The sequence below is a fragment of the Thamnophis sirtalis genome, unplaced genomic scaffold (assembly GCF_051295495.1).
Source record: "Thamnophis sirtalis isolate CommonGarterSnake01/CBP01778 unplaced genomic scaffold, rThaSir2_p1.2 scaffold_3, whole genome shotgun sequence".
NCBI classification, from domain to species: domain Eukaryota; kingdom Metazoa; phylum Chordata; class Lepidosauria; order Squamata; family Natricidae; genus Thamnophis; species Thamnophis sirtalis.
In genome coordinates this window covers 22,861,166-22,886,557 of record NW_028261383.1, presented here as the reverse complement: position 1 = coordinate 22,886,557, position 25,392 = coordinate 22,861,166, and the positions used below count along the sequence as shown (strand labels likewise).

At 41.2% G+C, this 25,392-nt stretch overlaps 1 protein-coding gene and 1 pseudogene across 2 annotated transcripts in view; both read right to left on the bottom strand.

Moving 5' to 3' along the window:
- LOC148047574 (uncharacterized) overlaps positions 1-22,510 on the bottom strand; it is a 31,320-nt gene extending 8,810 nt beyond the window's left edge. The window contains exon 1 of one of the 2 annotated variants that reach the window (XM_087708393.1): positions 22,435-22,510. The gene's annotated coding sequence lies outside the window, so the exon portion shown is untranslated. Of the gene's footprint in view, positions 1-4,346; positions 4,424-22,434 lie in introns of those variants that run through there. The other variant, XM_087708394.1, reaches the window with a different exon arrangement.
- On the bottom strand, positions 7,171-9,448 carry LOC148047575 (uncharacterized; annotated as a pseudogene).
- Positions 22,511-25,392: the final 2,882 nt, after the last annotated feature.

Below are 25,392 nucleotides of genomic sequence, written 5' to 3'. Positions count from 1 at the left end.
AGGTGAAAGATGGAAATTTTATGCCAACATTCAAAGTGCAGGGGAAGGTCTACCACAGGATAGGGAGTATCATGGCGGGACCTCAGCAACAGCCTTCATTTCCCCAGATATACTTTGTTGGTGATGATGACAATGAGAGAGATATCCATTGTGGAATCTACCCAGCCATTAATCCACAACTGGTTAGCCAACTACAGAAGTTGCTGCGAGAACACAAGAAGTATATTCTGGAAATTAAGGGTGCTGTTGATTCTGTTCCTAAGGACCACAAGGACTTCCAAGTGGTGATTAATGCCAATAGGAAGCCTTCTGGAGAGCACAGAGGTCGTTTCAATGCCCCCATGATTACAGAAGTGACTGTTCTCATTGAGGGCCAGGATTTTGAGAAAAGAGCTATCGTGCTCCACAGCAGAGAAAACAGTGAGATGCACTGTTCCAATGAAGCTCTCCAATACCCTCTGGTATTCTGTCATGGAAAAGATGGCCATGATGATATTTTTCAAAGATCTTCACACCCCAAGGAACTATCGGTGGCTTGGAAAATACTTGATGTACTTCCCATCATCAAAAAAGGGGAGAAAAATTGATCCATAAAACTACAGGCCAATTAGCCTGACTTCACTACCTGGGAAGATCCTGCAAAAGATTTGCAATCACCTAGAAGCAAGCAAATATATAACCAGAAGTCAACATGGGTTTGTCACAACAGATAATTCTGAACAAAGGTTATTTCATTTTTACACAAAGTGACTAAATTAGCAGACCAATTAAATACATTGTATAATTGAATTTCAGTAAGGCAGTTGATAAAATAGACCATAACCTATTTCTTGGTAAATAAGAAAAATGTGGTTTAGTGCATCCATTCACACAGATAGATTCACAACTGGTTGAAAAACCACACTCAAAGTGTATTCCTTAATGGGACTATATCTATACGGAGGGAAGTAAGCAGTGGGTATCCCAACGTTCTGTTTTAGTATCTTCATTACAAAGATATTAAATATCTTTGTAAATGCCTTAGATCAGGGAATTGAATGGGAATGGAAAAAGAAGGTTTTACACTTATGGAAGAAAAACCAAATGTACTGGTACAGAGTAAGTATAATCTGGCTCAAGCAGTAATCATGTGAGGACTTTTAAAGTTAGATATGGGCCAGCTGTGTATTGCAGCAGCAAAAAAAGCCAATACAATACCATGTTTTCCCCAAAATAAGACAGGGTCTTGGTCCTTATTATCAGGGGTGGGCTTTGTGTTTTGGGGTTGCCGAGCGGCTGCTCTCTTGCAAACGAGTTCCCAAAGAACCAGGCACAGCCTCAGGGGCAACCGGCTGTGTTGTACAGTCGCAGCAGCGCAGCACAGTAGCCATGAAGCGATCACACCCATAAGCAGCCACCCGGCAAACTCCCTTTCCAGCCGGGCACAGCACCATTCACTGACCTAGGGGTATCGCCAAGTAGTGGGAGAACCTGTTCGCCACCGCCGAAGACTCAGCTTCCAAACTGAGTCTTCTTGCAGTGGCCGCTCTGGGCATATGCTCTATGGTTGTATGCTATGGGAGTACGCTCTGCCTGCAGCCAGCCCACAACCATAGAGCATATGCCCAGAGCGGCCACTGCAGGAAGACTCGGTTTAAAAGCCACCGAAAAAGCCATGCTGGGATGGCGGCGGGGGCGATGGGAGTGGAGGTTCTCTCGCTCTGCAGGGAGAGCTGGGCCAGGACATCATGAAGCTGGGAGATGCGCGAGTGGTAGAACAGCGACTCATGCAACCCCCCTCTCCAGCCATGTAGAGCGCCATCCACTAGCATTTCGAAGGCACCAAGCTGCAAGAGCCGGGTGGTGAACAGGCGCTCCCGCGGCTTGGCTGACCCCCAAGGTCAGTGAATAGCACTATGCCAGTCTCGAAAGGGGGTTTGCTGGGTGGCTGCTCATGAGCGTGGTTGCTTCATGGCTGCTGAGCTATGCTGCTGCGATAGCACAACATAGCCGTTCGTCCCCTGAGGCTGTGCCTGGTTCTTTGGGAGCACACTCGCTAGAGAGCAGCTGCCCGGCAACCCTCCTCTCCAGCTGCGGCGCTCTGCCTGGCCGGAGGTGGGAGGTTATCCAGTGGGCTTATTTTGGGGTGTGGGGGTGGGCTTACATTTTTGCCCACCAGAAAAATGTGGCATAGCCTTATTATCAGGACATATCTTATTTTCAGGGAAACACGGTATTAAGCACCATTAAAAGAGCGTCAAGATCATGTGAAGTATTAGTACCACTTCATAAAGAGTAAGACCACACTTAGATAATTGCAGACAGTTTGGTCACCATATCATAAAAAAGATGTTGAGACTCTGGAAAGAATGCAGAAAAAGAGCAACAAAGAGGATTATGGGCAAAACAAAACGAACAAAATAGTGGGGAATATATATGGCAAGGGAAAAAAGCAATAATTAATATAAAAATGTTATAAGATGCAAGGATTACCAAACTGGGGATTGTACTATCAAGCAGGGGATCTAGCTTGAATGAAAGAATGGATTTACTGAGAAATACAAAATTATTGACATTAGAGGGGCATAATTTGCAACTGGGTTGGCATGCTTTTTTGTGGTATGATAAAAGTATTGCACATGGCTATTTTCAAAGACATTATGTAAGGAATGGACTATTAACAATGTGGGAAAGAGTGAAACGGAAACATTATTTCAGAAATACCAATGTGGCTTTCAACAATGGAAGCATTGACACATCTAAATATCAGTAGAATAAAACATATTATTAGATAGAAAGATGTCTTAACAGAAAGGGGGGAACCAAAAAAAACCTCAAGAATTAGAAAAACAAGGGATTGATATAGGTTTCTTTTCACAATTGCAAATACAATCAAGATGTGAAAAAGATAAAGGGGAGTATGGTTTTAAATTAGGATCAGACTTGGATAAGATACTTATGGGAACGGGAGAAAGAATAATCAAGGAATTATATAGCTACCTATTAAGAACTATGCTACAAGAAGAAGTGGTAAAAGATACAATGTTAACTTGGGCAAAGAATTTTGGCATATGATTGAACTAGAAAAGTGGCAACAACTATGGGAATTATAAATTAACCATGTCAACAGCTTTAAAAAAAAACTTATACCAAATGTTTTACAGATGGCACATATCACTGGGAAAACTAGCTAAGATGTTTAAAGATAAGTCAGCGAAATGTTGGAAATGTCAACAAGCAATAGGTTCATACTACCATGTGTGGTGGACATGTGCAGAAGCAAGGAAATATTGGTTTAAAATAAGACTTTGGTTAAAGAAAACAACAACAAACAGAATTTAGACAAGATATATTTTTACTAGGTATTATCCCAGAGAAATTCAAGAAAGAGGATACTTATTTGATTATACATATAACTACAGCAGCCAGAATTGTATTTGTCTAAAATTGGACATTTAATAAGCTACCAACAGACGAAAAGATAATAAGGAGGGGGGAGGGGAAAACAGAAAAGAAAATATTAAACATATAAGGATATATTCAAGAACGAGATATAAAGAGGGGGAAACATAACTAGGGTAGACTAGTGAAGGTAAGGGAATAAGAAATGATACTAAAATTATATCTGGGCTGATAGAAATACCATCCCAAGGAAACATAAACTGAGTTTTGAAATATACACCAACAATAATAGAAAAAGAAAGGGAGAGAGGAGGAGAGAAAGAAAGGAATACAGGGGAAAAGAAAAAGAGGTAAGGAGGGGAGGATGGAAGGGGGAGAAAGAGAAGGAGAGAGGGTAGCAAGGGGAAGAGGAAGAGCAGGAGTAGGAGAAAGGTAAGGGAAGGGAGGAGAAGGAGAGGAGGAAGTAGAGAAGGGAGGAAGGGAGAAAAGAAAGGGAAAACAAGGCGGTGTTACAAAAGGAGGAAGGGATGGCAAATGAAGCACCCAAATTGTACATTATAACTTATTAAATAAAATAATAAATGTGTAAGAATGATAAATGTAAAGAAGAATACCAATTATGTGAATATATATTTAAAATGGTAAGAGAATAAAAAAGTTAAAATCCTTTGGGGGGGAAAAAGAGGATTAGGGGCCTGGAGGCTAAAATATAATTAAGAGGTTGCAGGAATTGGGTATATCTAGTCTAGTGAAGGGAAAGACTAGGGGAGAATCCACCTTCACTCGGAAGAGACTTTTCCAATATTCCCACCAGAAGGAAAATTGCAGCCACCAGTTTCACAGCGTGCAGCCCCAGTGGGTTTAAATTCGGGGAGGGAAGGAACCTGCAGCAGCAGCAGCTGAGATGCTTCAGCCCAGTTGCTTCTCTGCTTCCAGGACTCTCCTCCCACCCGCCCTCAACTCACCTTCCAGCTGCTGCTTCGACCCTGGAAAGAGCACAAAAGCCGCTCTGCACACCACTCTCCTCACATGAGTGATCCGGAAGAGGAAGTTCAGCTGTCCCAACGGTGCTTTTTTCAAAAGGCAACTGGACTTTCTTCTACTCTTCCAACCTTTCTAGCAACACAGTACTCGATGGTTTTAACTCCTTTAAGCTCAACCACAAGTATTAGTCTCTTTCTAGGCACAGGTGTTGCCTGCTTAAGCACCATTTTCAGATAGGAGACAAAAAAAATTCCATCTCCAGTTTCTACCTGAGGCGTTTGCAAAATGTTTCCACTGATTAAATGCTATGTAGTCGTTTTTGATTTCTAGCAACCGACTTTGCAGCTGAGTCTAGTGAAATAGTGAAATGTGATTTTACTTAACCTTGTGAAGTTTAGCTATGTGCTGAGCCCTAAAATTCATGAATGTTTTACAGAATTACACTGTTGAAAGAAATGTCCTTCTGGGTTCGGCTCCAAGTGGGGAAAAAGGCACTGGAAACAGGGAGGCTGCTTGGAAAGATGGTTTAATGGTGGACAGGACCACATGGCTTGCACTGAAGTCTCCCATTAGGTCACACATAGAAACACATGCAGCAGGGCCTAAAAAATGGAGGGTAAGAAAGAGGGCCTGATTGCCTATATACGGTAGAAGAAATTTCCCCTCCCCCAATGTCTATCTTTTTATTGTACAGAGGGTTGTTTTTAATATATTCTGCCATTTCCCTCATTAGTTTTAATGTGTCTTAGAGAAATGCAACGTTCAGTTTCCCCCTCCTGCATCCTGAAAGTCTTATTTTGAGGCCAGAATTTCCTAGCCAGCATCTCCTTTTCACCAAATATCTGTGAGTCATAAGCAGAGTTTCTGAGTGGCCCCAATAAGTTGCTGAAGCTTCTAAAAAATATGTGGTAAAGAATATTATTATTTGTATATTTGGAACCATACGCATTGCTCTTTCTTGCCTTCTGGGGCTCTGGTTCTATGCATCAGACATCCCCAAGAGAAAAAAAGAAGTCACATGGACCTGGCCTGGGTAAGGTACCTCCCTTGCTGGCACAGACCCATTGAGTCTGTGGGTGGATTTTTCCCAGACCTTGGCCATTTGGAACAAAGGTTTTAAAGGGGTTTTGAATGTTGAGTTCAAAGGCTGCTTGGAAAGGTCACTATTTCTAAATTTTACCTTTAAAAGCCCAGGAGATGAAAGAGAGTATGTTTCTGTGTGTCTGAATGTGCTTGAAAAAAACTCCCTTCTCTGGATCTTTCTCCCTCTGTGCATTTCCCAAATCCTGGCCTACGAGGGGAGCGTATGGGGATGACACGACACTTCTGGGCCAGTTTGGGCAGGGACTGGTTTATAAAATGGCTGCACAATGTTATACAAATATACATACCCTTGTTTCCCTCTTTTGGACCTCAAAATAAGCATCAAGTCTTAGTTTCGGTGGATGTCTTATCCGCTTTGTTTTAGGACCTTTGCGGTCCACGCCCTGATACACTTAGGAAATAATGTTTTAAAAAGCTGCCATCAGCTACCCTTTTCCTTTTGGCTAAACTCCTCTAAGTGTACTCCAACCATTGCCACTTGATTGCATTTTCTTTCACTCTTGGTTCCCTTCTGAGAAGGCAGAGAAGTATGCAAGTCAAGTATGCGAATGTTATACTGACGCTTGCGCCAGTACGCCATGTGGCACATTACCGTGGTTACCACTGTTCACACCATTCACACCAGGGATCAATCCAGGCCCCACTGAAAATGGCTGCTTCCAGGACAAAGAAATGAGGCCCAAAGATATTTCCCGGGTATGGCGAACCTATGGGACACATGACACAGGGGGCATGCTGAGCCATTTGTTAAAGCACGTAAGGCATTGCCTTGTCAGCTCCAGCGCACATCCGTCGACTGGCCACCTGACTTTGGCCTTCTATTAAGGCTGTTTCGTTGAAGTCTCTGGAGCACAAAAAACCGGCCCTACAGGAAAATCGGAAACTCAGGAACGGACTTCTGATTTGCTCGTAGGGCTGTTTTTCACCCTCCAGAGCCTTCAGGAAGCTTCCCTGAAGGATCCGGAGGGCGAAAAACAGCCCTACAACCAAACTGTACGTCACAGTTCCTGAAGTTCCTGGGTTCCCCGTAGGACCGTTTATGCCCTCTGGAGGCTTCAGGATGGGAGGCTGTTTTCGCCTTCCCCAACCTCCTAGAAAGCCTCTGGAGCCTGAGAGGGCAAAAAAAGGACATCAAAAGCAGAGGGAGAACGCTGGTTGTGCACACATGTGCGCTGGTGATGGGTGCATAGCATTATGGGGGTGGGCATGCCTGTGCACGACCGCCCCTGCGCTCCCCCTGCTTTTGGCACATGATTCAAAACGTGACCCGTCAAAACCGCGTTCCACAAAAGCGCGGTCGATGAAATCGCGTATGTGACGTCATCACAACGCGACGAAAAAGATCGAAAAATTGAAATAAAAATTAAATTACAGCAAGCCGATTCACATAAAGTAAGCATTAGGTTAAGGGTTAGGGTTAGGGTTAGGTTTAGAGCGTTAGCGTTATGTTTAGCGTTAGGTTAAGGGTTAGCGTTAGGTTTTTCGTTAGGTTAAGGGTTAGGTTTAGGGTTAGGTTTAGGGTTAGGTTAAGGGTTAGGTTAAGGGTTAGGTTTAGGATTAGGTTTGGGGGGTTAGGGTAAGGTTTTCGCTTTATTTTTACATTTTTCGATCTTTTTCGTCGCGCTGTGATGACGTCACATACGGGCTTTCGTCGACCGCGATTTTGTCGTCCGCGGTTTTGTGGTGGAACCGATTCAAAAAACATTAGCCATCACTGATACATGTTCCTTCCACCCTGGGGGAGGGGGTGAAGGACCAAGGGGACTCAATGGTTAGGAAATAAAGGAAAAGGATGTCTTGGAGGGTGGGGGAGGCCTAGAGATGCCTACATCAGTCAGTCCTAGCCCTGTGCTAGGCCTCCGAGGAATTTTTTCTAGCTCTGTGTAGACAGTGTTCTGCTTAGCGACTCGCACATTTGATTAATGGCTGCATCAGGGAGAGCAGGTGGATTCGGGTAGTTAAGGAAAGTAATTTCACTTAACAGCCATTGCAACCTGCAACCTTAATTCAAGGCCCAACATAGTTACGTGGCTGAAAACCAAGGTAGAAGACAAACTCCACATCTGGGAATTCCATAAATAACAGACAAAATCTCCACCCCAAATTCCTTATTTCTGGAAAAGGAAATATCCAGAAGCTTTCCTGATAACCAGAAATTAGTAATTAGCCAATTTCCATTTTCCTTTTCACTCCACTTACCAATTTAATCCTGATAAATTTTTGTGCAAAATAAAGCAGGCCAAAATTCAAACAATCAATTTCTCACCTACACTTTCAAGGGAGATCACAAATGAAATTCAAGCATTCTCTAAACTCATCTACCTTTCCTCAAATGGATTACCTTGTGTGCAATAAGGGATGATTTATGTTTGAAGTAATGAGTACAGACTGGACAATTCAAAGATTTCTCCATGGTGTCAGTCCTCTGGTTTATCATTAGGTAGGAATTTCTGACTGAAACCTCTCCCACATTCAGGACATTTAAAGGGTTACTCTCCTGTGTGAGTCATCTGGTGTATCACCAGATGGGAATTCTCACTGAAACGTTTCCCACATAGAGGACATTCAAAGGGTACATCTTTTGTGTGAGTCCTCTGATGTGTCACCAGACTTGAATTCTGACTAAAGCTTTTCCCACAGATAGGACATTCAAAGGGTTTCTCTCCTGTGTGAGTCCTCTGGTGTATCACCAGGTAGGAATTTCGACTGAAACTTTTCCCACAATCAAAACATTCAAAGGGTTTCTCTCCTGTGTGAGTCCTCTGGTGTATCACCAGGTAGGAATTCCGACTGAAACTTTTCCCACAATCCGGACATTCAAAGGGTTTCTCTCCTGTGTGAGTCCTCTGGTGTGCCACCAGGGTGGAATTATCATTAAAACGTTTCCCACAATCAGAACATTCAAAGGGTTTCTCTCCTGTGTGTGTCCAATGGTGTGTCACCAGATGGGAATTCCGAGTAAAACTTTTACCACAAATAGGACATTCAAACGGTTTCTCTCCTGTGTGAGTCCTCTGGTGTGATACAAGGTGGTAATTCTGACTGAAACGTTTCCCACAATCAGGACATTCAAGGGGTTTCTCTCCGGTGTGAGTCCCCTGGTGTCTCACCAGATGGGAATTGTGATTAAAACCTTTCCCACAGATAGGACATTCAAATGGTTTTTCTCCTGTGTGTGTCCTCTGGTGGATGACCAGGTTGCAACTCAGACTAAAACTTTTTCCACAATCAGGACATTCAAAGGGTTTTTCTCCTGTGTGAGTCCTCTGGTGTCTCAGGAGGTAGGAATTTCTAATGAAGCCTTTCCCACAATCTACACACTTATAAGGTTTCTCCATGGAGTGAATCCTCTGATTTATTACCAGGCAGGAATTACGACTGAAACTTCTCCCACAGTCAGGACATTGAATGGGTTTTTCTCATTTATGATTCCTCTGGTGTATCACCAAGATGGAATTATAACTGAAAGTTTTCCAACAATCAGGACATTGAAAACATTTCCCTCCTATGTGAGTCTTCTGGTGTATCACCAGACTGGAATTGTGACTTTCTCATAATCAGGACATTCAAAGGGTTTTTCTTCTGTGTCAGTTCTCTGGTGTCTCTTGAGATGGAAATTTCTACTGAAGCTTTTCTCACAATCTAGACACTCATACAGTTTCTCCCGTGAGTCAATCTACTGATGCATCACCAGACAGAAATTGTGACTAAATTTTTTCCCCCACAATCAGGACATTCAAAGTGTTTCACTTTTGTGGTAGTCCTCGGGTGCTTCACCAGGGTGGAATTCTCACTGAAACGTTTCCCACAGAAAGGATGTTCAAATGTTTTTATTCCTGTTTGTGCGTCCTTCAGTGTCTCAAGACCTGGGAATTTCTAATGAAACTTTCACACAATCTGCACAGTCATATGTTTTCTCCCTCCTGTGAGTTATCTCATGCAGCACCTTCTTGCCATGCTCACTAAAAGCATTTACCATATTGGGAGCACTTTTGTGGCTTCCCTCTTTTGTAGAGGTGCTTCCATGAATCACAAGGGAGCTGTTGTGACCATAGTTTTTGCTACAACCAGGTAATTACTTTGGATTTTCTCCTTTCTGACTCCTCTAGCGCTTAATCAGTTGTGATTTGCAATCTGTGCTTTTCCCAAATCTATGGGGCTTTTGCACAGCTGATATTCTTGAGGAGGTCAAAAAGATGGACAATGCCTTTAATGGTGCTTTTATTCAAGCCGTCTTCTTCCTCACAGGGAGAGCCTGTCTCTTCTACATGACTTTACTATTGACCTTTTCCTCCCAACGGACTTCCCTCTTTTGCTGAATTATAAACAGTCTCCCTTCCCATCTCATGTCATGCATCGAGTTCTGCATAATCTGCTCATTTTTTCTTCATTTTCTCTCTCAAACAGCTGCTGGGGGAGAAGCAGATTTGCATGGTTTTCTGCAGGGAATAGAAAATATTTTGATTTCTGGCTTGATTTTCTTCCGTTTTCAATATTGATTGTTATTTACAGTTGTCCAGAGAGCTCTTATTGGCATCCTGTTCATCTGTAAGATGCAAAGAAAAGTGTACCTTTAATTTTTTGTAAAATGGTTAGAGATGAGGTGAAAATTTTTCCCCCCCGAAAATACGACAGGGTCTTATAATTTTTTTGACCCACAAAATATGGCCTTGGACTTATTAGAGGGGGAGGGCTAATTGTTTTGGGGTTGCCGGGCGGCTGCTCCCTTGCAAGCGGGCTCCCGAAGAGCCGAGCACCCTCTCAGGGGTGAAGCAGCCATGAGGTGACCATGCTCACAAGCAGCCACCCAGCAAACCCCCTGTCTAGCTGGGCAGAGCACCATTCACTGACCTAGGGGGTATCCCTAAGGCGCCAAGCCATGTGGCGCTCTGCCTGCCCCCCAGCTGCTGCGGCTTGGCACATTCGGGGTACCCTCTAGGTCAGTGCATGGAGCTCTGCCCGTCTGGAGAGGGGGTTTTCCAGGTGGCTGCTCATGAGCATGGTCACCTCATGGCTGCTTCGCCCCTGAGGCTGTGCCCAGCTCTTCGGGAGCCCGCTCGCAAGGGAGCAGCCACCCGGCAACACCCCCCTCCAGCCGGGCAGAACGCCACTCCCCAACCTAGCAGTATCCCAAAGGTGCCAAGCAATGTGTCTTTCTTCCGCCCCGCCAAGGTCCCACAGCTTGGCACCTTCGGGATATCGCTAGGTTGGTGAGTGGTGTTCTTCCTGGCCGGAGGGGGGGTTGTCCAGGGGATTATTTTTTGGGGGGGCTTATATATTTGCCCACCCATAAGATGCGGCAAGGCTTTAGTTTCAGGACATGTTGTATTTTCGGGGAAACACAGTATAAACCACTTTTATAGTTTATGGCTGGAAGTCTTCAGCTGCAAATAAGGGCTGAAAATGCTGTCTGCAACCCATCTGGTGACATCCTTGTTCAAGTAGTCGTCACTTAACCTACCACAATTGGAACTGATATTTGCATCACTAAGCAGCTCAATCATTAAGCATCATGTCACATGACAGTGCCAATTTACATCTGTTCCTCTGAAGTGTAAGTGTTAAGCTAATTACTGTGGGTTGTTAAAGGCAATTTCATATGATGGTAACTTGCAATTTCCTGCCAGTATAACCACTGATTTTGCTCGTCAGAAGCTAGTTGGGAAGGTCACAAATGAGGATCATGAGTGTGGGATGCCGTCGCCATCATATATGTGCAACTATTGGCAGACCTCGAATTAGTGCAACTCCTTTTCCTGCGCCTTCAAAACCACAGTCACTGCTGACATGCGGTCACGGAACAAATGCTGGGATTACCACAAATTTTGTGAACCAGGTGCACGTCTGCTTCTACTGTGCCATAGTAACTTTGAAGGCTCAGGGAAGAAGTGATAAGTGAGGACTACCTGTGTAACCAAAGATACCAAAAGGTCCTCAATAGCTACTTTTTAGGAAGTGCTGGATTAAGCACATTTGATCCTGGTTAATACATGGATGAGGCAGGAAATACGATACTTATTGGCAAGACATGGAAGTAAAAAAACTTGTAAATTTTATTCATCTGTCATTTTCAATACACATGTGGATTACAAACTATATCAAGAGAACAACATTAAGATGTAATGGGGAGAGGAGGAGCCATCGTCGCGACGAGATGGATGTGCGGTCTTGATGTTCTCAGACCGCAGCCAATACTTTTGCCGCTGGGTGGTCCAATCGGACCTAAACTGTCCCAAAGAGATGGTGAACAGGAAGAATACGTTTTGCTGACCACAGGGATATCGCAAAATCCCTGAAAGAAGCAAGAGAAGTTCTTCAAGCCGGTGCCAAAAAATCCAGCCAAGGCTGACGAAGTCGGGGCGGCTCCTAAACGGAAGTATACGGAAAGAGAAAGTGTTTCCAGCTGGTGATGAACTTTTACTGTTTTAAAAAGAGACTGCCTATAAAAATTAAAATTAATCTAAATTGGAGAACAGAAGAATCAAGCGGCGGAATTAAATTTGGAATGGTTTTGGACAGTGGTTATCTTACTTTTTAAATGCTATCTTCATGGAGCCGAGGTGGCGCAGTGATTAGAGTGCAGTACTGCAGGCCACTTCAGCTGACTGCTAGCTGCAGTTTGACGGTTCAAATCTCACCGGCTCAAGGTTGACTCAGCCTTCCATCCTTCCAAGATGGGTAAAATGAGGACCCAGATTGTGGGGAAAATATGCTGACTCTGTAAATGCTTAGAGAGGGCTGAAAGCCCTATGAAGCGGTATATAAGTCTAACTGCTATTGCTATTGCTAATTTATGCAAGCCTTTTGAAATGGATGGATTAAGTTTTCTTCTATTTTTTCTTTTATTGTTCTCTGTAACCTATGGACTAAAGTTTTCCTCCTTCATTGCTGTGGGTATTTTTCTAATTCATTTAAAGATTGGACTCTTTTTTTTAAACTAGAAATACATAAAAAGATACAAAAGGAAATTAGAAACAGTAGAAACAGTATTACCATTGCTCAGAGGCTGGGAGGGTTTGTTGATTGGAGTTTGTGTATTGAAAATGGAACGCTTTTTTTCTCCACTGATTGTTTTGACTTGGCACTACAAGGTTACACTGCTTGGCTACAGAGAGTGATAAGAAAGGAAGCACACAGATGTCCCTTTGAAGTATATTTTTAATCAGAGAAAAGTGAAAACAAACGTTTTTGTGAATCTATGCTTTAATTTTATCAACCTTCCAAGCTAGAGCAGTTGTGTTTGTTAAAATGGCACAATTTCAAAAAAGAAAAAAGAAACCTCAAGTTTGCAAAAGATACTTTCAGAAATACAGAAATTATCAAATACATATGAAAGAAAAAAGAAAAAACTGGAAGAGCATATAACAAAATATGATGAAGAAATTGAAGAAATCAAATGCAAAACGGGTGGTTAAAACTTATAAAATCGAAGTGGAAAATGAATATAAAGAGATTAAACCTGCTGATATTTATGATGATTGATTTGTCTCTGAAAATGGAAAGAATGGAATACTGAAAGAGGAATTAAATGGAGAGGAAATTTATTCCAGAGGGCAAGATACAGAAGAAGAAAAAAACCAAAGAATCTATAGATTTAAAGAGAGAAATTCTATTAGCAAAAACATTGATAACACTGCTGACAATCAAAAGATAAGGTGAATCAGGAAACAGAAAGAGGGCATCAAGATTATATGAGAAATCTTATAAGCAAGGAGTTGCTAAGAGGAGTCTATACAAAGCTGACCAAGAAGATGATTAGAGGATTGGCACCACAAATGGCAGAAGATATGAGACTGTTTTGCTATTGGAAAGATACAGGTTGATAAATGGAAGAATATAATTTAAAACTAGTCAAACTTAGTAAAATTTATTGACAATAGATATAGCTTAATAACTGATAATGTTATTAATGTATACAATGTGTAGTGTTATGATCAGGGACGTGCAGTAATTGGAGGCAAGGGCTGCGGGGCCTCACCAGTCTCATAAGGAAAAGGAAAGAATTTTTAAAATAATTAAAAAGGCCTGGGTAGTTACTGCCAGAAATTTTGAAATCTAAATTGAATGGCGGAAATACAATCAAGGCCATAAATACCTGGGCAATACCAGTTATAAGATACATAGCTGGTATAGTTAACTGGATATTTGGACATTTTGGACCGAAAAACCAGGAAACTAATGACAATGCACTACAGTTTACATCCACATGGTGATACTAATAGACTATACCTGCCCCGAAAATCAGGTAGCAGAGGATTATTACAAGTGAAGCAAATAGTTGAAGAAGAAAAACATGCACTGGCTGATTATTTAAAAGAAAGTCAAGAACATCTATTAATCGAAGTAAAGAACAAAAATCTACTGAAGGTCCAACAGACGAAACAAGAATACAGAAAAGATGTGATAAAATCAAGAATGGAGAGTTGGCAGAACAAAGCATTGCATGGCCAATTTCTGGAAAAAATAAAAGATAAAGTGGACAGTGAAAAAACTTGGTTATGGTTAACATCAGGTACATTAAAGAAAGAAACAGAGTCACTAATCTTGGCTGCGCAAGAACAAGCTATCCGCACAAATAGCAATAGCAATAGCAATAGCAATAGCAGTAGACTTATATACCGCTTCATAGGGCTTTCAGCCCTCTCTAAGCGGTTTACAGAGAGTCAGCATATTGCCCCCAACAATCTGGGTCCTCATTTTACCCACCTCGGAAGGATGGAAGGCTGAGTCAACCCTGAGCCGGTGGGATTTGAACCGCTGAACTGCTGATCTAGCAGTAGCCTGCAGTGCTGCATTTAACCACTGCGCCACCTTGGCTCATATGCCATTAAGGCCAAAATCGAAAAATCCTCTGATGATGCCAAATGCAGACTTTGCAAAGTCAAGAAAGCTGATGAAACTGTTCATCACATATTCAGCTGCTGTAAAAAAGAATTGCGCAGACTGATTATAAATTGCAGCACAATTCAGTAGCACAAATGATCCACTGGAATTTGTGCAAAAATTATAATATTAAAACTGCAACCAACTGGTGGGAACATAAGCCTGAAAAAGTCACTGAAAACCAAATGGTCAAGATCTTGTGGGGTTTTCGCATACAAATAGACAAAATACTGGCGCATAATACACCAGACATCACACTGGTTGAGAAAAATAAGGTTACAATCATAGACATCACAATACCAGGTGATAGCAGAGTCGACGAGAAGGAGTATGAAAAAATCGCAAAATACCAGGACTTAAAAATCGAAATTCAATGATAATGCAACAGGCCAGCAGTGGTAATTCCAGTGGTAATCGGGACACTGGGTGCTATTCCAAAAGCACTGGAATTACATTTAAAACAGTTAAAAATTGACAAAATCAACATCAGTCAAATGCAAAAAGCCGTACTGCTTGGATCCGCATGCATATTACAAAAATACGTTACGACGTCCTAGGTCCCTGGGTGGGGCCCGACTAGTAATCAATGCCAAATCCGGCAAAACAACTGGCCGCTGTGATACAATTCTGTTGTTGTGATAATAATAATAATAATAATAATAATAATAATAATTTTAAAAAAGAACTAAGTTAAATACAATTAAAGTTTTGATTATTAGGGGAAAATGTTATGATATAGGATATAGTCAAATAAAAGAGGGATAAGAACAACAACGTATATATAGATATGGGTATAACATAAGGAAACTGGATGTAAACTTTAAATAGTGATTTGGAAAGAAGGATTAGAAAAGTTTTTTATTAAATATCATGCATTTTTAGCTACAATAGGACATAAAGATTTAGTGTCAGTGGAGGATTTTAGAAATAGTAATTGAAAGGCCGTTATGTTGTTATGTATTAAATTTTGGTATATTTTATGATGAAGGATGCTTAAACAATTATAGTCAAATGAAAATGGAGATATGATGATGGTGATATGTATGAATATTTGAGTTAAAATACTTAAGTTAATATGAATTATGTTTGTTGACTGTGGAAAAGATGCACGAAAGTCTTTTTGTAACCACCTGATAAACTTTCTATAGCATGTAAATAAGGATGTTGTATTTGTTTTAAATTAAAAATTAAAAAATATATATTATTAAAAAAATGTAATGGGAAACTTTAACTACCCTGATATCAACTGGGAGACAAACTCTACAGCAAATAGGCGATTGACTAGATTCATAGCCAACTTAGCTGACAACTTTGTCATCTAAAAGGTAGAGGAGGGAACTAGAGGAAAAACTATACCCGACCTAATTCTTACTAACAGAGAAGCGATAGAAGGAGTTGAAGTTGTCGGTACCTTGGGTGAGTGACCATGTCTTACTGGAATTCAATATAATGCAAACACAAGCAATAAAATAAAATCCAATAAGTGTCTTAAACTTTAGAAGAGCTGATTTTAAGAAATTCAGAGCCTAAGCAAAATTTCATGGATAAAAATCCTAAAGGAGAAAACAATGCAAGAAGTGTGGGAAATACTGGAAAATCTATATATATAAAAGCAAAATACCACTCATTCATTATCACAAAGTCTCCAGAACCTTAAAGCCTACAAACCTCAAATTTTCCATGTATGTTCTTCTTGGCTTCTAGGTGCTCACTAAGAAAGGATTTTTCAAGATGACCATCAGAGCATTAGTTATTTCCTATATTATTATTAACATGCTCTCATGCTAACTAGTTCTACTCCCCCTCCTAATCAGAAAAGAAATCTGTTCCAAATGCAAACACAAAGATAGGAGAGGAGATTCAGTTTACAGCAGGAAGCAGCTATACTGTAGAACAGTTGAGCTAACCAATAGCCAGGCTCCTTCTGGTCTCCTTGCTCACACAGCAAATACTGTTTCACTTTCAAAGTAGCCCTCTGATGCTAAGGAGTTCTACTCCCCCTCACCACCTCAAAAGTGGAGTTTCACTTTCACAGCAGCAAGCAGCTTTACTACAGAACAGTTGAGCTAAACCACATCCAGTCTCCTTCCTGTCTCCTTCTTGCTCACACAGCAAATAATGTTTAAGTTTCCAAACACCCCTCAACTCTCTCACACACTGACAGGACACTAGCCAGATGAATACTAATGGATGCTGGTAGGCAGAGGCGGATTTCCCCCAGCCCCCCATTTTTACTCCCCAGTTCAGACAAATCTGTTCCTTCTAGTGTAACATCAGTTAAAGGGAAAAGAGGCAAAAATGCAGAAAAAGATTTACAGATGTGATTAGGAAAACACAAGTAAGGAAAGCTACACACAAGTATCGTCAAACTCATCCCCAAGTCAGTAGAAAGGCTGTAAAAAAGTATACATCTAATAACCCCTATGTTAATCCATCACAAGTGAGATCAATGCCGTTGTCTAATAAGTATTTCTCTGGTTTTAAAGATGAACTTCAGTTTGATTACTCCAGGGAAAAAGTTGTTGATCTCAGATCCTGGTTACCCCCTGTGCCTGGTGCCATGCTCTATGTCAGGTTCCTGTTCAGTGAAGCAGAAATAAACAATAAACTACAGAATTCTCAGTGTGTATTGTTTATCTTCCACGCTCCGGCACGATCCAACAAACACCCAGGGATAATATATAGTGAGATGAAGTCAAGGCTGAAGCCCAGTGCTCCCCTCCACCTTTAAAACCTTCCCGTGACTCCACCCTCCACCCACGGATGCTCACAACAGTCCCAGCAAAGCCACAAGCCATGTTGTTTTGCTGCCATGCACAGGCAGCCATGCTGTGTTTCGGAATGGCAGACTGAGAGTCCCGGCATATGCTACAGTGGCGATGTACCTCTCTCCCCTTCAGCCATACCCTGAATCCTTACACAGCCTTCTCACCCACCAGCATCCAATGGCAAAGCACTTTCTGTCTGCTGTCTGGAAGTACAATGGATGCTTCCAAATGACGTCTTTTGGAGTCAGAGAGGTGAAGAAGGGAAATTTTATGCCAACATTCAAAGTGCAGGGGCAGGTCTACCACAGGACAGGGAGCATCATGGCGGGTCTCAGCAGCAGCCTTCATTTCCCCAGATGTACTTTGTTGGTGATGATAACAAGGAGAGGGACATCCCTTGTGGAATCTACTCAGGCATTAATCCACAATTGGTTAGCCAACTGTAGAAGTTGCTTAAGAACTTAAGGGTGCTGTTGATCCTGTTCCAAAGGGCCACAAGGACTTCCAAGTGGTGATTAATGCCGATAGGAAGCTTTCTGGAGAGCACTGAGGTTGGTTGCCCCCATGACCACAGAAGTGGCTGTTCTCATTGTCGGCAAGGATTTTGAGAAGAAATATATCATTTTCCACAGCAAACAGGTTGTTATGAATCAGTGAGATGCACTGTCCCTATGAAGCTCTCCAGTACCCTCTGATGTTCTGCCATGGAGAAGATGGCTACTACATCAATATACCTCAGTGTGAACCAAACACCAAAATTCCTCTCAAGAAGACCGTGTCTTCTGCTGTCTTTTACAGCTACAGGATAATGGAGCGTGATGGTGAAGAATGCTACCTATTGCTGTTCCAGTTCCGTAACGAAGCACGGGTATCCAATCCACTAGTATGATCATATAAGCCCAGTCCAACACAATATCACTAAAAAGGGAAAACAAAATATCTAAGAAGAAACCAGCATAGTTGCATAAAGACCTCTCTGCTAAACCCAAATGAAAAAAAGGATCAGTATAAAAAATGGAAAGAGGGAAACATAACTAAGGCAGAATAGCAGCATATAGCCTGAATCTGCAAAGATGAAATCAAGCTGATGGTGAGAATGAATAAAACTTGCAAGAAATGTCAAAAATCATTTAAAACATGTATAAAACAAGAAAAAAAGTCAGGGAAACAGTCAGTCCACTAATGGGAGATGATGGCAAGGAAGTAACGAGAAGTAGAGACACAGCAGAGCTACTTAATTCATTATTTGCTTTTATCTTCAGGCAAAAAGAAAAAATAGCCAAACCTACCAAAACAAAACTGTAAAAGGCAAATTAGGAATAAATTAAAACAGACAAGAAAATGGTAAGATAACACCTGTCCATTTCATCGGGACCAGATTGATTACATTCTAGAGTTCCCAAGGAGCCAGCAGACATGATCTAAGAACCATTGAACCATATCTTTCAAAGATCTTCACACACCAAGGAACTACAGGTGGATTGGAAAAGACCCGATGTAGTTCCCATCTTCAGAAAAGGGGAGAAAAATAGATCCATAAAACTATAGGCCAATTAGGCTGACATCACTACCTGGGAATATCTTGGAAAAGATAATGAAACAAAAGATTTGCAAACACCTAGAAGCCACCAAATATATAACCAGAAGTCAATATGGGTTTGTCAAAAACAGATCATTCCAAACAAATGTCATTTCATTCTTACACAAAGTGATTAAATTAGTGGACCAATCAAATACATAGTATCGTTGGATTTCAGTAAGGCAGTTGACAAAGTAAACCATAACCTACTTCTTGGTAAATTAGAAAAATGTGGGTTAGGTACATCCATTCACACAGGTAGATTCATAACTGGTTGACAAATCACACTCAAAGTGTATTCCTTAATGGGACTAAATCTATATTGAAGGAAGTAAGCAGTGGGTACCCCAAGGTTCTGCTTTAGTACTCTTTAATATCTTTGTAAATGCCTTCCATGAGGGAGTCGACTGGGAACGCATCAAATTACGAAATGACACCAAGTAGGCAAGAATAGTCAACACTTCAGAAGCTAGGCTCAAGATATAGAATCTCGATAGATTAGAACACTGGGCCCTACCTAACAAAATGAAAGGGATTATTATTTGTTTATTGAAAGGGATAGTGGGAAGAGTACGGATTGTTTATGCAGGTGCTCTTCTGGATTACTATCAATAACTGGACTGGAGTGAAGAGAAAACCTTGACTTGAAAGATTATAGTGAACTTGTTTGAAACTTAACAAAAAACCTTTGGATGTTTTAGTGGCAGTGTTTATAATCTGGAAGAATGGTGCAACATGAAGAAGAAGAAAAATTAACATTGCAAATGATTATGTTTGAAATTCAAAAAGTACAAATAATTACAAAAAACCTTGAAAACAGGATGGAGAACATAGAACAAAAAACAGAAAAAGTAGAGTGAAGAGGTGAGAATATTTATAAAACAATGATGAAATTTGAGGACAGAGTTCAAAAAATTGAAGAAAAATATGAACAGATTGTTGATATTGACAGCAAATCGAGTGTGGTTGGAAACCACAGGAGTGGAATGTTGAAAGGAGAGAATAACGAACTGGAACCCTATCTCAAACCTCAAAACATGGAAGAAGAAAAGGGAGAAAATTTGGCAGAAACAATGAGAGAAATTCTGGCAGAAGCAGCGGTGATAACTAAAGGCAAACGGATTGAAGGAACAGATGGAGGGTTTCGAGTCTGTACAAGATACGCAAGGAACAATAAGGTGGCAAGAGAAGTCCACATAAGATTTATCAGGGAAATAATTAGAACACAAATACCACAAATGGCAAGAGATATAGGACTACATTACCACTGGAAGGATACAGGATGAAAAAATGAAATGTTAGAATAAAAATTGGGTTAAACTTAGTTAAATTTAGAGTATTATGTATAAAATAAAGCAATAATAGTTATAGCTAAATAAATGATTAATAATGATAATAATGCATATATATACACTAGATTGATAATATAAAAATTTTATATAAATTGTGAGGACTATGGAGAGGATGTTTAAAAGCTTTGTTATAAAAGATAAATAATTCTATATAGAATAGAATATAAAGATGTAATACTATTGGATGATTTCAGGATGATGTAAATGCCATAATATAAATTTATCTTAAATTTAGAATATTTTACATTAAAAGGATGGCTTTGCTTGGCTTGGCTTCTTAAATTTGTGGAAGGAGAGAAGTGGACAAACCCCTCCCAATAAATGGTTGTATTAGGATCTTTGGCCTGCCACACTCTCTTTTATTTCACTGTGCTGTTTCATTAGTGTAGTAGTTGGGAGAGGGGAATAGAAAGGAGTAGAATTGTGGAATGTGTTGTTGTCATTCTTTTCTAGAAGCCCAAGGTCATATTTTGTCTCCGCACTACTGCATCTGACCGGAACTAGATGGGTGGAAATGCCAGCGTGGCTGAAGAAGATTGGACCATGTGATGGATTTATGGGTGTGGGGATAAGATCATGAACTTTCAACTGGGTGGAATCCCAGTAAACTTTAGATTTGGGATTTCCATAGATATGCCAACATGTCTGTCTTATTAAATTGGAACTTTAAGGATAGCTCTGCCTTGGACTCTGATTTAATTCTTCATGATATTTGGAACACTGACATTTAGTTAAATTTAGAGTATTATGTATAAAATAAAGCAATAACAGTTATAGCTAAACAAATGATTAATAATGATAACAATGCATATATATATACACTAGATTGATAATACGAAATTTTATATAAATTGTAAGTGAGGACTATGGAGAGGATGTTTAAAAACTTTGTTATAAAAGATAAATAATTCTATATAGAATAGAATATAAAGATGTAATACTATTGGATGATTTCAGGATGATGTAAATGCCATAATATAAATTTATCTTAAATTTAGAATATTTTACATAAAAAGGATGTAATAATAGCTATAGTCAAAGGAATGTTTAATAACCATAACAATTCTATACATATATATTAGGATGATATGAGTCTTTCTGTAAATTGCAAGTGAAGACTATTGTGAGAAAGCACAAAAGTTTTGTAACCAATCAACACACTGTAAGTAATTGGAGAAGGATTTTTATTTTGTGTTTGTTTATGTCTGTACGTTTTATGTTTCTCTAAAAATAAGAACTTTTATATAATTAAAAAATACCTTCCACAAGGGAGTCGAATGGGAACACATCAAATTTGCAAATGACACCAAGTTGGCAGGAATAGTCAACATCTCAGAACTAGGCTCAAGATAGAGAATCTCGATATATTAGAACACTGGGCCCTACCTAACAAAATGAAATTCAATGCAGGGGAAAAAGGGTTTTACACTTATGCAAGGAAAACCAAATGTTATGGTACATAATAGGTAGCACTTGGCTCAAGTAATAACTATAAGAGAAACCTTGAAGTCCTAGTGGACAATCATTTAGATATGGGCTAGCTGTGTATTACAGTGGCAAAAAAGCCAATACAATACTAGGCTACATAAACAGAGAATCAAGATCATGTGAAGTACTAGTACCACTTTATAAAGAGTAAGACCACACTTAGATAATTGCACACAGTTTGGTCACCATATCATAAAAAAGATGTTGAGACTCTGGAAAGAAGGCAGAAAAGAGCAACAAAGAGGATTAGGGGGCTGGAGGCTAAAATATAATTAAGAGGTTGCAGGAATTGAGTGTGTCTACTCTAGTGAAGGGAAGGACTAGGGGAGACATGATAGCCATCTTCCAATACTTGAGGAGCTGCCACAAAAGAGGGAGGGGTGTCAATCTATTCTCCAAAGCCCCTGAAGGCAGGACAAGGAACTGCATGGAAACTTATCAAGGAGAGAAGCAACTTCGAACTAAGGAGAAACTTCCTGGCACTAAGAACAGTGAACTAGTGGAAGGTTTTCCCTTCAGAGGTTGTGGGGGCTCCATCCCTGGTGGCTCAGAGGCATGACAGCCATTTGCCTGAAATGATATTGGTTCTCCTGCTTGATCAGGGCGTCTGAATAGAAGACCTGCAAGGTCCCTCCCAGCTCTGTCACAAACCCTCCAGTGATGGGAGCACCCACAACCTCTGGAGGGAAGCCATTCCCAAATGATCCACCTTCACTTGGAAGAGACTTTTCCAATCTTCCCACCGGAAGGAAAATTGCAGCCACCAGTTTCAGCGCGCAACACCAGTGGGCTTAAATTCGGGGAGGGAAGGAACCTGCAGCAGCAGCAGCTGAGATGCTTCAGCCCAGTTGCTTCTCTGCTTCCAGGACTCTCCTCCCACCCGCCCGCAACTCACCTTCCAGCTGCTGCTTCGACCATGGGAAGAGCACAAAAGCCGCTCTGCACACCACTCTCCTCCCATAAGTGATCCGGAAGAGGAAGTTCAGCTGTTCCCAAAGGAGCTTTTTTCCAAAAGGCAACTGGACTTTCTTCTACTCTTCCCGTCGCTTTCCAACCTTTCTAGCAACACAGTACTCGATGGTTTTAACTCTTTTAAGCACAACCACAAGTATTAGCCTCTTTCTAGGCACAGGTGTTGCCTGTTTGAGCACCATCTCCAGATAGGAGGCATTAAAAAAAAACCCTTCTCCAGTTTCTACCTGAGGCGTTTACAAAATGTTTCTACTGATTAAATGCTATGTAGTCGTTTTTGATTTCTAGGAACCGACTTTGCAGCTGAGCCTAGTGAAATAGTGAAATGTGATTTTACTTAACCTTGTGAAGTTTAGCTATGTGGTGAGCCCTAAAATTCATGAATGTTTTACAGAATTACACTGTTGAAAGAAATGTCCTAGGTTCGGCTCCAAGTGGGGAAAAATACACTGGAAATATGGAGGATGCTTGGAAAGATGGTTTAATAGTGGACAGGACCACATGGCTTGCACTGAAGTTTCCCATTAGGTCACAGAGAAACATATTCAGCAGGGCCTAGAATTTGGAGCCTAAGAAAGAGGGCCTGATTGCCTATATATGGTAGAAGAACTTTTCCCCTCCCCCGATTTCTATTTATCTTTTTATTGTACAGAGGGTTGTTTTTTATATATTCTGCTATTTCCCTCATATTAGTTTTAATGTGTCTTAGAGAAACGCAACGTTCAGTTTCCTCCTCCCTCCTGCATCCTGAAAGTCTTATTTTGAGGTCAGTGTTTCCTAGCCAGCATCTCCTTTTCACCAAATATCTGTGAGTCATAAGCAGTTTCTGAGTGGTCCCAGTAAGTTACTGAAGCTTCTAAAAAATACGTGGTAAAAATATTATTTGTATACTCGGAACCAAAACCATTGCTCTTTCTTGCCTTCTGGGGCTTTGGTTCTATGCATCAGACATCCCCAAGAGAAAAAAAGAAGTCACATGGACCTGACCTGGGTAAGCCTCCCTTGCTGGCACAGACCATTGAGTCTATGGGTGGATTTTTCCCAGACCTTGGCCATTTGGAACAAAGGTTTTAAAGGGGTTTTGAATGTTGAGTTCAAAGGCTGCTTGGAAAGGTGAGTACCTCTAAATTTTACCTTTAAAAGCCCAGGAGGTGAAAGAGAGTATGTCTCTGTGTCTGAACGCGCTTGAAAAAAACTCCCTTCTCTGGATCTTTCTCCCTCTGTGCATTTACTAACCCCAGAAAGACCAATTGAATCCACCCAGGCCATTTGCCTGAAAAACTGAGGGCTGACCACAGGTTAGAAGGTACATTCACCTGTTGGGGGTGATGTATTCTGCGATTGCAAGGGACCCAAGTAAAAGAAAAGAGTGGACTCTTGTTGCGGACAGTGGGAAGAGCAGACCAGGAAATGGGAAGCTCAGAGTCTAGGATGCCACTGAAATCTCCTCAAGGGAGACTGATGGAGACCTGGGTTTGGGACAAATTACCTGTCCAGACAAGAATGAAGAATACTCACATGGGCCAAGGTATGTGAGAAATGGACTCTGCTCGGGGATGAAGCAAGAAAAACCAATTTGGCTAAATAAAGATACTTAAAAGGGAAATGTATAAATAGGAATGTTGGGGAATTTGGTTTTTTTGTTGATTGCTTCTCTCCGTTTTCCATGCAACCACATGATACATTTGTTAGGATCTGTGCCTTCCCTAATTTAACTGAGATTTATTGTGGGAATGACCAGTGTCATGTGTGTGAGCCTGAGAGTTTTGTTTTTCCACTCGTTTTGGGAAAGGGAAAGTACACTGGTGGAGACAGCAGAGGACTCTCATGATGATTATGGCAGTGGCCCCCAAAAGGAGAGTTTTCAACCCATGAAGGTGTAGCAGCCATGGCAGAAGTTCTGTTAAATAGAAAAGAAATGTATAGTGTGCGATTTTCTGTGCCAATTGTTTTTAAATATCTGATGTCACTTTCTAGGAACTTTCAGTCAGGTTTGAAGCAAGCACATTTCCCAAAATTGATTGCATTCATGATTGTACCTTAGTAGATAATCAAAGACTGCCCATTTCCTATGATTGCTTCCTGAACCTGCCTTAGTTTATTGCATCCAGGATCTGTGAGGCCAAATTTAGCTTAACCAGTGTACAAGCCAGGCTATGAACATTTTTGAAGTTGTGCACAATGAGCCCTGGGACTCCTACTAGTGCAACGTATTCTGCTTTACTGGGCAACTGGGCACCATCATTTGTGAATCACAATCAGGGGTTGGGGTTTGGAAGTCTCTTTTCTGCTACCTCTTCAGAGAGGAAATTGACAGAGGGGGCATGGAATTGGGAGGGAGGTATGCCTATTAGGGCCTTAGTGCCACAGAATAAAAACCAGCCGGGGGAAGCTTTATGTCAGGAGTTCTCAAGCTACAGCTTGCAGGCTGGATATGGCCCACCAACATGATGCATCCATCCTGCGCAATGGTAGGATTAAGCCCTGCCCCTCGACTTACAGCCACTCTTTGTGTGCCTGGCTTTTTCCGCCAGCCTCATCATCCCTCCTCCAGCCGTTGGTCTTATATATACCTTGCAGAATCTAGCAGCTCAGTTGTGTACTTCTGTTCATAGCTGCTCACAAAGGTAAGAAGGAAGGGCACGAGCTGGAGGGTGGGTGGGGAAGGGCGGGGTGGCAGACGGGTGATATTGTTGTTGAATTTACTGACTTGTACAGGTAGTAGGGGAGCATTCAGGAGACCGTGGCATCGGAGCCCTTCTGGGGTGTTTCCCAAATCCGGCCTGGCCTACGTGGGGAGCATATGGGGATGACACAACACTTCTGGGCCAGTTTGGGCAGGGACTGGTTTATAAAATGGCTGCACGTTATACATATATAC